Source organism: Canis lupus, chromosome 2 (genome assembly GCF_011100685.1).
Source record: "Canis lupus familiaris isolate Mischka breed German Shepherd chromosome 2, alternate assembly UU_Cfam_GSD_1.0, whole genome shotgun sequence".
Taxonomy (NCBI): Eukaryota; Metazoa; Chordata; class Mammalia; order Carnivora; family Canidae; genus Canis; species Canis lupus.
The window spans coordinates 62,666,610-62,680,369 of NC_049223.1; the positions used below are offsets into that span (position 1 = coordinate 62,666,610).

The 13,760-nt window shown below is 38.7% G+C and overlaps 1 long non-coding RNA gene across 1 annotated transcript; it reads right to left on the bottom strand.

The window, feature by feature from the left end:
• Positions 1-1,201: 1,201 nt before the first annotated feature.
• LOC102157136 lies at positions 1,202-13,461 on the bottom strand. Its single transcript, XR_005355040.1, has 6 exons — positions 13,063-13,461; positions 10,983-11,105; positions 9,782-9,871; positions 6,007-6,228; positions 4,633-4,752; positions 1,202-1,380 (listed from the first exon to the last, which is right to left on the bottom strand). It is a non-coding gene; the product is annotated as an uncharacterized LOC102157136 (long non-coding RNA).
• Between the last annotated feature and the right edge of the window lie 299 nt (positions 13,462-13,760).

A 13,760-nucleotide genomic window follows, 5' to 3' on the forward strand; every position in this document is an offset into this window, starting at 1 on the left:
AGTCTACATTGCCTCTTGTCCAGCTGCCAACTAAACATTCATTCCTGAGATTGAACATCCAGACTCAAGTAAAAATTCCTGGGATAACTGTTGATTCTTCCTTTACCCTTGACCATACCTAATTCAATCTTAGCCTTTTGTATCCATCCATTTCTTTCTATCCTCACTGCTAACCCCTTAGTCTGACTCTTCACCATGTCTTGTGGAATTTCAGCAGCAACACCCTAACTAACCTCTTTATCTCCAATACTACTCTTTTCTAATCTGTTTTCCAAACATAGGACAGAATAGTCTTTCTAAAACCCAGAATGTTCTCCTTAAACCCTTTATTAATTCTTAACGGTGGAGTTCAAACACCTTAGCATGGTCTGACACCTGCTTCTTGTCTAGCTTTCTTACTAACTTCTCTCCCCTTCATGTCTATTCTGCCTTCCAGTAAGTGGAACTAGAATAATTTCCTACATTCAGTCAAGTGGAACTACCATCACTTCCTGCAAAGCTAAGCCCCCCCATGCTTCTACCCTTGTGCACCTTGCTGATGTCCTAAGCAAACTCTTTGGCCAGCTACTCTTACTCATCCTCCAGGTCTCTAAGTAGATGCTTCTTCCGTTAGGATATCTTCCCTCACCCTGCTCCTACTCAAAGCAGGACAAATGTCCTTCTTTGTACTGACCTGACACTATGTTATACCCCATTGGTCCCATTTTTTTTTTTTTTCTGTTTTCTGATCTGCTTTCCTCACTAGGACTTCAACTCCCTGAGGAAGGGCAGTCTCTTATTTGTCTTCTTATCTTTGATTCCCAGAAAAGAATAGATATTCATTAAATGGATGGAGAGTAATAGTAAAGGCCTCTTAATTTTAAAGTATCTTGATAACATCTCTTTAAGTCGTAAGCCCAAACTGGAATTCAGAGAGCTGACTGTTTCTTGGAAATCTCATGTGAGGGGTCAGAAGATCACTTCTACAAGACCCATCTTGTCCTGTTGACCTGCTTCAAATGTTCTACGTATCTTAGATTCACCGTATTATAGAGTGTGTTTCTCCTTAGGTATTTCCATTAGTTTTTAAAGCCCACATGTATCTTAAAGGAAATGTAAACCATATGTCTGACATTCATTTACACTTAACTATGTTTTTTTTTTCTATAAAAGAGAAAAATGTAAATTGATGTTCAAATGCCTTTGGGGCTGTTTAATAAATACAACTTTTAAGTCATTTTTCTTTCCATGGAATTATTACAAAGGAAAATGCCTTTGAACAATAGAAGGTCATGGCTCAGTCCCAAATTCTAAGTGAGTGGTATTTTAGGAGGTTCCAAACTTGGTTAAAGTCCTTTTGCCAGGGCCCTGAACAAACCCAGTTGCATTGGTTCTCTTCATCTGTCAAAGGTAGAAACAGAAGATTTATTTATCTTTTCATCTTTATTCACCTCTTATTTATCTTATTTACACTTTACATCTTTAAAGTGGAATTGTCTGAGGAAAGGGTTCTGCAATTAGAATAAGAACATCTGGGTGTAGCCTTGACTCATGCTAGAAACACGAGTGGCAGCCATAGTCTACCTGCTGCATTATGCTGGTGGGAGCCTCAAGTGACATGGACATGAAAGTAAGTGGACAGAGTTAAAGAACCCTGACTGTTTGTCCCTGGGAAGGCAAATTGATGCAGTTTCTTTAGAGGGAAATTTGGCAATGTCTCCATAAATTTTAAACAATGCACATGACCCCTCACTAACAAAATCTACTGCCATATATTTACCCTGTGGATATGCTCACAAAACTATGTCAAAATATATGCATAAAAATATTCATTATACTAAAGGTTTTCATTACAAAGAGGATATAATCTGAATTAGCATACTTGGGAGCTGGTTACATAAATTAATAGAATACTAAATGATTGTCAGAAAAATATATATAGGGACACCTGAGTGGCTCAGTCAGTTGAGCATCTGCCTGCAGCTCAGGTCATGATCCGGGGGTCCTGGGATGGAGCTCACATCAGACTCCCTGCTGAGCAGGGAGCCTGCTTCTCCCTCTCCCTTTGTGCTCTCTCTCTCTCTCTCTCTCGAATAAATAAATAAAATCTAAAAAAAAAGGAAAAAAAGAAAAAAAGAAAAAATATATGCACACACATACTGATATGGAAAGAGCATCAAGATATGATACATAAAAAATAAATAAATAAAAAGCAAGTGCGTGTCCATGTATTACATTGTCTCATGAAGGGAGGAGATAATAGGGAAGAGGAACAAACAAAGTGAACAAATTAAATATATATATATTCCATAAGCCAAGGCAGACTATTTTTTCTTGGTAGAATATATAAGAAAATACACAAATGGTTACTGTTGGGGACAGAGCCTGGGGAAAGCTTTTAATTTTCATTTTCTGCTACTACCATGCTTGGATTTTCATGCCATGCACGTGTGTAGGCAATGGGCTCATGGGACATTTTTGTTTTCTTCTTCATACTCTTTTTACACACATGCACACACAAACACACACTGTGTATGCACCCAGGAATATTTATTTATTTATTTATTTATTTATTTATTTATTTATTTATTTATTATTTTTTTATTTATTTAAAGTATTTATCTATTCATGAGAGACACAGAGAGAGAGAGAGAGAGAGAGAGAGAGAGAGAGAGTCAGAGCCAGAGGCAGAGGGAGAAGCAGGCTTCCTGAGGGGAGCCCAATGCGGGACTCGATCCCAAGACCCTGGGACCATGCCCTGAGTCGAAAGCAGACGCTCAACAACTGAGTCACCCAGGCATCTCACCCATGAATGTTTAAATAATGTTTAAAGAAAAATGAAAGCACACAGTCCCTTAGTTTAGTAATAAAAAACACAAGCTTCAGAGCAAACGGATTTAGGTATGAATATTAGCTAAGCCTCCATTCTAGTTACATCACCTTGGGAGAATTACTTGAACTCTCTAAACCTCAGTTTTCCTGTATGGAATTGGGGGCAGTAACCTATCTTTTCATCCTATTATGGGAATTAAATTATATAGTAAATAATGCATAATGTTGAATAAAACTGGCAACGTGGTAAAACCTCATTAAGTTATGTTTATAGTTGCTGTTTTTTGTTGCTATCATACAATAAGATAGCTAACACCCTTAAACCTCATTCTCCCTTAAGAAGACTAGTTCAAAGCAATGTAGTCCTCAGCCTTGATTCAGGCCTAGTTTTAGGAAAAAGAGATGTGAGTGTGGGCTCCTGATAAGGCCTAGCTGTTATAACCAAAAGACTCAGGTTTTTGGGGGTGGATAAACCAAGTATGATGAAGCAGCAGATTTCATTTGAAACATACTCCCCACTTACTGTGTATGGCCCTAAATGTCAACACTGCATCCCTTGGAATTCCCAGCTGAGACACAGCTTCTTAACCAGCTCACAGTATTTAGCTCTTCTATTTCTCTAAGAAGCTCCAGTGCCAAGTTCAGATTCTAGAATCCCTGGTCTGCAGCTTAGCGCCCTTTGGTGGACCCATGGTTTAGTGCACCCCTGGAACAGACTTTTCTAGAGTTTGAAAAAAGTTAAAGTGCACTCCTGACCCAAAACCATTTCTTGATTTTGAAAAGAAATTGTTCCTGGAAATGCTTCAGGGGAAAGATTTGGAGGAGCAGCTTTCCATTTTGACTTGAATTGCAAACTCACATTAAAAAACATTAAGGATAATAAACTGGAAATTCAATTACCAGGCTTGAAGCCAGAACACCGCACACTCGATTTGGATTTGCATCTTAACTTATAGCTTATTCTTGCCAATAATACTTACAATTCAGACCTTTGCTCATGATTAAAAAAGAGAGAGAGGGAGAAAGAAAAAGAAAAAAAAGCACTTAGTGCACAGATGATTTCTCACCAAATACTTTTTTGATGGATCTGCCCAAATGTCGATTTGGGTATGAGTTTAAATTAGGAGGAAATTTAAAATATTTTTCCCTTTTATTTTTATACTTTTATTACTACACTTCAGCAATCTGCAGAATTATATGACAAGGTTTTCAAACTTCAAAACAATGTGGAATGTCTCCTCTGGATATGAACTGAGGTTTCTATTAGGTCTATAATCTGATTTGTTTACAAGATATTCATGTTGAGATGTTAGACATCTGCCTTTATGAAGATATTCCTAATAGGTGGTTGAGGAAACCATGAGAGGATATGTTATAGCCTTGCTAAAGAAAGTATGAATTTTGGGTTGGTCTTGATTTTTTTTTAATAATTCAGGTATCCAGATGAAAGCTTCCATGAATCTGGATAAATGACCCTCAAGGTGGGATCTTTCCAATTCCTATTTGAACAGCGGCCTGACATAGCCATGAAGGGCATAGGCAGTACCAAATATGTTATTCACATTCTCTCCATGTGAATCTAAGCTCAGTCTTTTATGATTTGTGTGACTATGGACAAATTACTTAAACTTTTTATGCCTCAGTTTTCTCATCTTTAGACTTGGGATTAATTAAGAAAGAGTGTACCTATCTTTGAGGGTTGTGTAATGATTAAAAGAGTTAATAATGCATGCAAAGCTCTTAGAATAGTGCTTGGCAATAGTAAACACTCAATAAATATTAATTTTTATTATTATGAGGTGTAACTCATGAAAGACTTACAGGAATAATTAGCTTATTATACTTGGTGTAGAGAAAACAGTAGTTTCTTTTTGGATGCTTCCCAGGATTTTGGCTTCTATCTATAGCAGGGAATTCAGTCTTGGATGCACGTTGGATCACCTGGTGTCAAAATATAATTTCAAAAGTTGAAAACTTGACTCTCATACAAATATGCAGTCAGTTCTTGCCAAAGACTTATTTGATTCATTTAATGAGAGAACCAGCAGGGTATGTTCAAAGAGAATTAGAAAGACCAAATAGATATAGGCCCTGAAAAAAATACTGAAATAAGATTGCCTAGGTTAGATGTAAAACTGGTTAATGTTCCTACGGAGCAAAAAAAAAAGCCACCTTCATAATCTTGGAATTGGGCAGAAATTATTAGCATCTCTCCTGGAAAATGTATTTGCATTGCTAATGGACACCAAAATCTATGGCAATGCCATCAGACTTATACAACAAAGGTTGTCAAACTTGGATGTCTCCCAATCACTTGGGAACTTGCCAGAATTACAGAAACCCAAACCTTATTCTACTTTAATAAGCCTAGACTTCTGTATTAGCTTTCTAGATAACTCTGTTGTATATCAAGGTTTGAGAACCATAGATCAAGTACAAGGCAATATCTATTCTTATAGAGTTATGAAATATCCTAGTAAATATGAAATTAAATGAAGGTATGTCACCCTGAAGAATTAGATAGTCTTTGGGGTAAGCCTGTTAAGCAGTGTTTCACCATGACATTGAAAGGCTATGTGGTTGTCCTTTTGCTTATTTCCAAGTTGTTTTCTTAATACTGAGGAGAGTTAAAAAACAAACAACTACTTATGGCTAGGTAATGCCTCTAGGTTCTGACTAATTGATCTGAAGTATGGTTGGGAATCAAGGGTTTCAAAGCTCCCTAGGTGATTCTAATATGCAGTCAAAGTTGGGAACTGCTGGCTTTAAGTTTACATCATTTCTTGACCACATTCTGTGTTTTATGCAGTGTCAAGAACATTGTGTAATGTATAATATTATGTATTTAGTTAAAGAGTTAACAAATTAAATGTAATGAACACAGACCAATTTGGAATGGCCATGTTGGAATAGACAGGTTTATCTGGCCAGCCTTTAATAGAGGTGGAGGCTTTCAGGAAAACAGCAGAGAGTTCAGTTAACATTGTTTCATGTCCAGGGCACTGTTCACACTGCTGTACTCAATTTACAGGTCTTGTGGCTGTGACTGGCCTATCTTCTCCTTCCCAGCTGTTTTAGACAAATTCTTCCTGTCAGACACATATACTCTCCCTTTCTTTCAAGTCACTTGAAAAATCTTAGAAGAGAATCTTCTAAACACAAGTTTAAAATAATTTATTTTGGCTTCTTTCTTACTTTCACAAACTTAAAGGTTGTTGGAACAACTCAGCTGTTTTTAGCTCCAAGTTTCCATGTCTTCTTCTCAAGATGGTGTTTCCAGTATGGTGTTGCTGCTGGTAGCAGGTAAGGTGGATGATGTAGGAGGTAGACTGCTCAGCCATCATTCCCCCATTATGGTCTATCTTAAGGAGTCATTGGTCTTTTCTTGTGGTTTTAAAATTTTCATTCTTCTGCCGTCTGTTTGGGTAGAAGACAGGGGTGAAAATTATCTTCCTTGCTGTCACCTAAATTCTTTTTGAGAAGGAAGCTGCTTGATATGGGAAAATAACATTAGGAAGTGCTAGGATTCAAGATGAGACTCTGAGAACACAGGAGTTGGCTGGGACTTAAGCCAGTAAGATAATGGTTGAACTTCTCTACCAGAGACAGAGCAAGGTATTTGTTTCTGCTCCTGAGAGGGAGGAAGAGAGTTCAGAAGGAAGCAGAGAAAAGGTGATAGTAGAAGGCTGGCCAACTATATGAGGTGAAGGGCCAGTGTTAAAACTCTGGTGGCAGGGTGGCCATAAGGACACTTAAGAACAGGCTGACTTTGTAGCCTCCCAAGTCTTTGCATTCCTGCCCCCCAAGTCTTTATTAGAGTCTCTTTCACACACATATGTGTGCATATGTCAATGATAAGAAATAACACAGAATTTCATGACTGGATCAAGGTAACATGGTCAACACACATGGAAGCAATAGCTGAAGCCAGAAGGAAACTATAATTATGGAAATCTTGAAGAGGACTTTGAGTGGACTGGGGTTCTGGAATGGGGTTCAGGGCAATCTTATGTGTCTCACAAGTAGGGTTACCTTGAATTCAGTCTTTCCACTATGATTTAATGGAAGGATGCAGAATGCATGGTTCTCTCTGCAGTGCAGAATCTCAAGACCACACAATGTGCCTCATCAAGGGGCTAACGATCTAGTCATGAAGATGAGAGATACATACAAAGAGCAAGACCTTAACACCAGGGATATTCTAAATGTTTTAGAAGTGCAAATGAAAGAATATTAGTTCAAAGTAAAAAGGGATTCCTTCTAATTGGAGAAACTATCACAGGCCTCATGGAGGAGAAGGAATCTGAGGTAAACTTTGAAAAATGGGGATAGTATTTAGATATAGAGAAGAGGGAATTATAACAATTACTCTCTTATTAGACAGGAAAAATACTCCCATGTAACCACTTCTTCCATCAAGATATACAGGATATTTATCACCTTAAAAAGTTTCATGTTGCCCCTACCCAAGCAACACCCCACAACCCTTCACTCCAGGCAGCCACTGATCTAAGTACTCACTTACCTTCTCTCATATGATCCTTACAACAGCCCTTAGATATAGTGCAGTGACCGTTGTCACCGTACAAATGAGGGAACAGCTCCATTTAGTATGAAGTTTGCTCTAAATTGCACAGCTAGAAAATGACAGAGCCCAAACTTGAACCCAGGGAAAATTCCAAAGTCAAAACTCTGACACAACAGAGGAAATAACATGAGCAAGAAGAAGGAACTTGTTGGATATGTGTGGTCAATAGTGAGTAGTTTGGCTGCAGGATAAGATATATGAAGGAAAGAAAAGAGAAGTTTAGCTAAAAAAGTGGCTGTGGATTCTATGGATTTCTTTTCCACCCAGAGGAAGGTTTGTGTGTACTTTAATTCTCATGACTCCTGAGCCTACAGGTTTAACTTATCATCTAAATGATTTTTCCATGTCAAAGAATGTCCTATTTATGAGGCAGAGACTAACTCCCAGGTTGCCCTGTGAAATATTAAGTGTTGACTTCATAGTATTTGCTATTATTTATCCATATGCATGTACACATTTGTACAGAAATAAATACACATTGTACACATGGGCATCTGTGCTGAAGTATGCAGCCAAGTGTCAGCACATTATCAGATTTAAATTGGCTGCCTGACTCTATTAATAGCCCTGGTTTTCCAGTTTCTAAAATAAAAGATCCCAGAACAGCTGGACTGAAATATGAAACAGAATGGAAGAATGCAACCCTGTAAGCAGTAGTAGTCTTGTCTGTAACTGCTAAATAAAGTTTGTAGCTTCATAGATATGTGGAGATGCCTATAAAAGAAACCTTCAAATGCTAAGTGCTTTTTAAAAAAACAGCTTAATCTCCAACCAGTGAAAGGGATTGATTATGCTTTATCAATCATGGGATTTTGAAAACCTCTCTGACATCCCATTAAAATTTGAAAGCAGAGCTAAATCCAGGAGCAGACACCCACCTTGGCCACATGGCTCAATGAAAGGGTGGCGGGAAGGCCACCACTCACCCACTAGGATTTGTCTCTCAGCAGTTTATCATTTCTCAAATCTTACCGTTAAACATTTGGAATTTTAAAATGCAATGCTTTTCACAATCCAGTCCAATATCCCTTCTAGACTTGACTCCTGCTGCCCACTCGACTCTTGCCTATACCCTAGAGTACCACGTTCTCCTCCCTTACTGCTACTTGAACGTACCATACACTGTGCTCTTCTCTGCCATGTTGTTCATGCCGTTCACTCAACCCACGTGTCCTTCCTTCCTTTACCTGGAAAAATACTGCTCACTCTTCAAAGCTCATCTGGAACAGCCCCTCCTCAAGACATTTACAAGACATTCCTCCACTGCCTCCCTATCCAGACAGAACAAATCATGTCCTCCCTGCTGTTCCCATAGCACTTTGTTCTTGATCTGTGGTGAAAATATGTCCTTTCATGGTGTCTGCCCCTTGCTTCAGTGAGCTCCTTCCTCCTTGTGGCCTTAAAGTGTGATCCTGGATCCAGGAACATTGATTTCACCTGGGAGCTTGTTAGAAAATAAGAACATCAGACTCTGCCCCAGATATACTATATCAGAAACTCATTTTAACAATATCACCAAGTGGATTCATATAAGCATTAACATTTGTAAGGCTATGCTAAAGGACAGATGTTATGGCTTAGTGACCCTTTAATTCCTTGACAGCACATAACAGTTTATCTATTCACTCAGCAAATAAATACAAGGAATCACATGCCGGACATCGCCCTTAGAGCCAGAGATGTAAAGATACTAGAGAATTTACAAGGATGGCTGGAGTTTAGGGTCCTAGAGATGAGGTAGGAAAAGGCCAGGTCTTTTGGAAGCCTTGAAAAGGTCTTATGTCAATTCAGTTTGAAAAATACAAGACTGGAATTTATTCCATAGATTCCTTTACTGGGAGTCTTCTCAGAGCACTTAGATGTCACTGCCTGGTGACTCTATAAGGTGGTGGTGTAGTTAGTGAGCAGAATGCCCCAAACTTCTTTGAGCACAGAAACTTTATTTATTTGCTTATTAAATAGAGCCCATTTTGTGGGATTAATGCTTTTCAAGGCATTGGGGAATCACTGGTGTATTCCCATAAGTTTGGAATTTGTTTTGTCTGGCCTGGTGACAGTGTTTGTGTTGTTTTATCTTGTGATTTAACTGTTGCACATCTTTCTAATGTTTCTTTTCAGCTGGATTGTAAACTCTTAGAGTAGAAGGAGGAATCGTATGCTTATTTGTTTCTCTACTCTCGCTTCACATTGGCACTCATGTTTGTCGATGATTGTCTTTTATGTCTACCGTGCAACCAAGCAGAGGCCAAAGGCATGGTGGGCACTTGGTTAGTATCTGATTGGTTGGCCCAAGGCAGATTTAGAGTAGTAGGGAAGACATTTTATGGGGGTTATAATCTTGGCTTGGACATTAGCTGTGTTGACTTTGAGCCAGACTCTCACCCTCTCTGGACTCCAGCATCTACTTCATCAGCCAAGCACAGCCACTGGATGACAACCTCCCGTGGAGTCTGGGTCTGCAGGCTTCTGATTCTGCAAGTATATAAGATATCATTGGAGAGATTTGAATTTAATCTTAGGGAAAATTCTGTAGTCTACTTTCCTGGAAATAATGTTTGAAAATTTAAAAAAGTCAATATTTTAGAATAATTTAGAGGTCACGATACAAAGTCTTCCTGAAAGAGATTTTTCAGGACTGAAACTCTGTGATCTATATAAAATGAGGACAAAAATGTGTTTCTCTCTCCTATTAGTCCCATTCTGAACTTGAATAAATCTGAGAAAATGTATCCTTACTAAATTTAAAAGCAGCTGCTGGAAATATAATTTGATTATAACCACCACAACAAAAGAATTTAAGCATGTGTTGAACTTGCAAGCCTTATTAACACTAGGTTAAAAACATAGTGCCTTCTGCCTATAAGCAGAGACAGTTCCCAAGTAGCTCAAAACACTTTACATGAAATGTTAATATACTTATTTTGTGGATTTATGGATAAGGGAGTGGAAGTCCAGAGTGGGGCTAGCTGACCAAATTCCCCACTACTATCCTAGTCAGAGCTAGACATTACCCTGGACATAATGTTTCCCAGTATGGCCTTTTCCCTACCACCAGATATGCAGAGTGTTCAATTTGATCTCCAGCCTGGTTGAGAAGAGCTGTCTTCTCTCTGAAATATGTGTATATTTACTGGATGCTGCATATTTATGTGTCCCATACAAGACACGTGATTTCCTGAAACCTGCAGATAAACAATGATAATTGGAAAGGGACAGTGTGCTTTGGCAGATTTGAAATACTGTAATACTTAATATTAAGCCTGAATGCTTCTTGTGATAAGCAGCCTTCACTTACCCCAAATCAGGGCCCATGATTAACTGGCAATTCGCTGGTATTAATTATGAGGTACGTCCTGTAAATCTCTCTGCCGATGGGGCCCCAGGCAGGTCTGAGGCCAGCCTAGGTCTGCAGCAAGTGGAGTTTGGAAGCATGGGCCAGAGTCTAGCCCGCTTCCTCCCCAGCCCACATTTGCTTCCTAGTTCCTGGCAGCCCCGATTGCATGTACTTCAAACTCCATTTCCATCTCAATGAGGTTATGTCCAATGTGATTGTACCTTCCCCTGGCAGGGCCCATCCACCAACCTTGCTCTTTTATCTCCCCCTCGGCTTCTTACATTGGAGAACTTGTAGCTCCTTATGATCTGCTGAACATTAATATTCACTAACTTGCTCCAGGGAGCTACGCTTCACCGAGCGCATTTTCACCTGAAAGGAGTTGTTTAATATAAACATTTGGTTAATATTCTGTACATTTGAAAGTATTTTATCAGCATCGGTGTAGGACCAAAAGTCATTTAAATTCAATGGGAACTGATTATGTGCCAAGAATCGGTCCTTTCCAAAAGAGTATGTTTTCCCCCCTACTATAATGTATACATTATAAAACTCACTTACACGGTTGATGGGAACACTTTGTGGACAAACCCACAGCCCTGCATTTCATCTCACTGAGTATTCATCAGCTCTGACGCTGGTGTTAAATGGGGGAAAATATTATACAATATTGCTTTAAAAACTGTCTAAATATAATTATCAACATCTTTGGAGTGATAATAATTATCATAACAAGAGCTCATCAGAGGAAACACACAGTTTGATGAGGATCCTCTACTTGAGTCCCTGCCCCCTTGCAGAAGGAGGATGAAAATTCTTTTTTTTTTTTGAAAAATTTTTTTCCTTCCTAAAGAACCCTAGCTTTCTGAACCCTTCTTCGGGCCACTGTACAGTTTTTCTTTGCGTGTGTCTCTTTGAAACTCATTATCCCAAATAGATATTAGGTAGACAATACAGGCAGCTCCAAGAAAGGTTGAAATAGACAAAAAGAAAATTCTGCTGTAAGATTTGTTTTGATTTTGTAAGATTTACTTTCCAAGCTTTGGGATAAAGTCTTCACAAAAACAAACTATTATTACTTTATACTTGAGGCACCTGTTGGATACAGATTTTTCTTTAAACTTTTTTTTTTCCTCCTGAAATATAACTTACTGGAGAATGAAGTGTGCACGTATGTGTGCATGTGTATGTACATGTATGTCTTCAAGTTTAGCTGGAGTTTGTTCATTTTAAATGCTAGATAACCTTCGGTGATAAATAGATTTATTTATCCGTTCTAACATTGACAGGCATTTGGGAAATTTCTGTTTGGGGCTGTTCCAAGCATTGTCTCCGTGAACATTCTCATTGGTGTGCATATACAATTTTATCTCTGGAACACATACTTTAGAGTATGATTGCTAGGTCATATATTTGCATTTCTTCAATTTTGTTAGATAATGCCCAGCTGTTTTCCAAAGTGGTATTGCCAGTTTGCATCCCTACTAGCAGCATGAGAGTTCCAGATGTGCCACATTTTCATCAATACTTGATATTGCCAGGCTTTTAAATTTGAGTCAATCTAGTGGGTGTGTAGGGGTATCTTTCTATAGTTTCAATTTGCATTTCTCTGATTATCAGTGAGATTAAGCTTATCTTTGATTTGTTAGTTGGCTGTTTGGAGTTCTTTTGTGAAGTGTCTATTCAAGTCCTTTGCTCGTTTGTTTCATGGGCTGTCTTTTCCTTATTTTTTTTTTTGTCTTTTCCTTACTGATCTGATTCCCTGATAAAAGAAATGAAATCCCTATCATGGTGTTTAGTTAGGAAGTACCCAGCAGTGTACCCAGCACATGACTTAATGATGATAAAGACAAAAAGATTAGTGTAGATGCCAAGACCAACTCTGCTACTTCTGATATTCTTATGAATTTCTAGAGTAAAGGAAATAAAAGTTGTTAAAGAAGGCCATTGGGGCCATATATCTCAGTGCCAAGAGTCCTGTTCTTGTAGTTGAGTTGTTTTGGAAGGGCTCTGGATCCTTCAAGGATCATTTAGATTGCTGCTGGAGGGATTTAATAAAGCATACCATGGAGTTCCAGAAACAAATAAATTCTTCTATCAGTGAATAGCCCATTTAGTCACAGAACTCTGGAAGAATACCAAAAAATAAGCTCTTGGACATTCAAAACACTCATTAGTGTTCTGATACTGGAGATAGCCACATCCTAATTGGCAACATAGCCACATCCATAACTGCTACATTGAGCTAGACCAATGTGGAACACTCATAAACAGCCAGCCTGGCATTCTTTAAGGAGAAGGAATTTGGGTGAGAAAGCACCCAACTCACCCTCCGAGATATTGCTTTGAAGGGTCCAGACACCTTCTAATTCTAGGACTTGCTCAGGATCTGTCTCCTATGATTAAATACTTCTTGATTCTACTTGTGGTCCCAAATTCACACATCCCCTCTGCACGTCTCCAGGTCTGGCTCTCTAAGAGAGGGCATTAATTACTCCAGTTGCCCCCCACTAAAGAATGTATTCCTTTTTGGCTGTAAATCTCTTCTAGATCACCTTCATGGGCCATTTTGCAAGTTATAAATACTTTATTTGGGTTAGCTGCTGATCGGGTTTCTAGAGTAGTGGTTCGTGTTTAAGAATCCCTTGTAACTGTGTTTGCTTAGAAACCAGGCTGTGGCACACATTCAGTGTCAGGCCCAGAACAGAGGCTTGTGTGACATCTCAGTGCTAACTAGAATCTTAGGATAGGTGAGGCAATCCAGCCCCTTCTCTGTCCTCTCCTCCTTTTGTGATGGAATCAGTTGACTTGAAACGGAACATATGGCAATTGCCATCATAACATAGAAACCGTTCCCTCTGCCATGGCAACCAGAGAATCAATGCACACTTATGGCTTGGACTTATTCAATAAATGCACAATGTATAGGAGGGTTTTTTTTTCTTTTTAAAAAAGTGTTTGGAATAGCAGCAGAGAGTTAAGACCTTTTCGAATAAAGGGGAAAGTAGAAAAAATAAGTGGGAAATA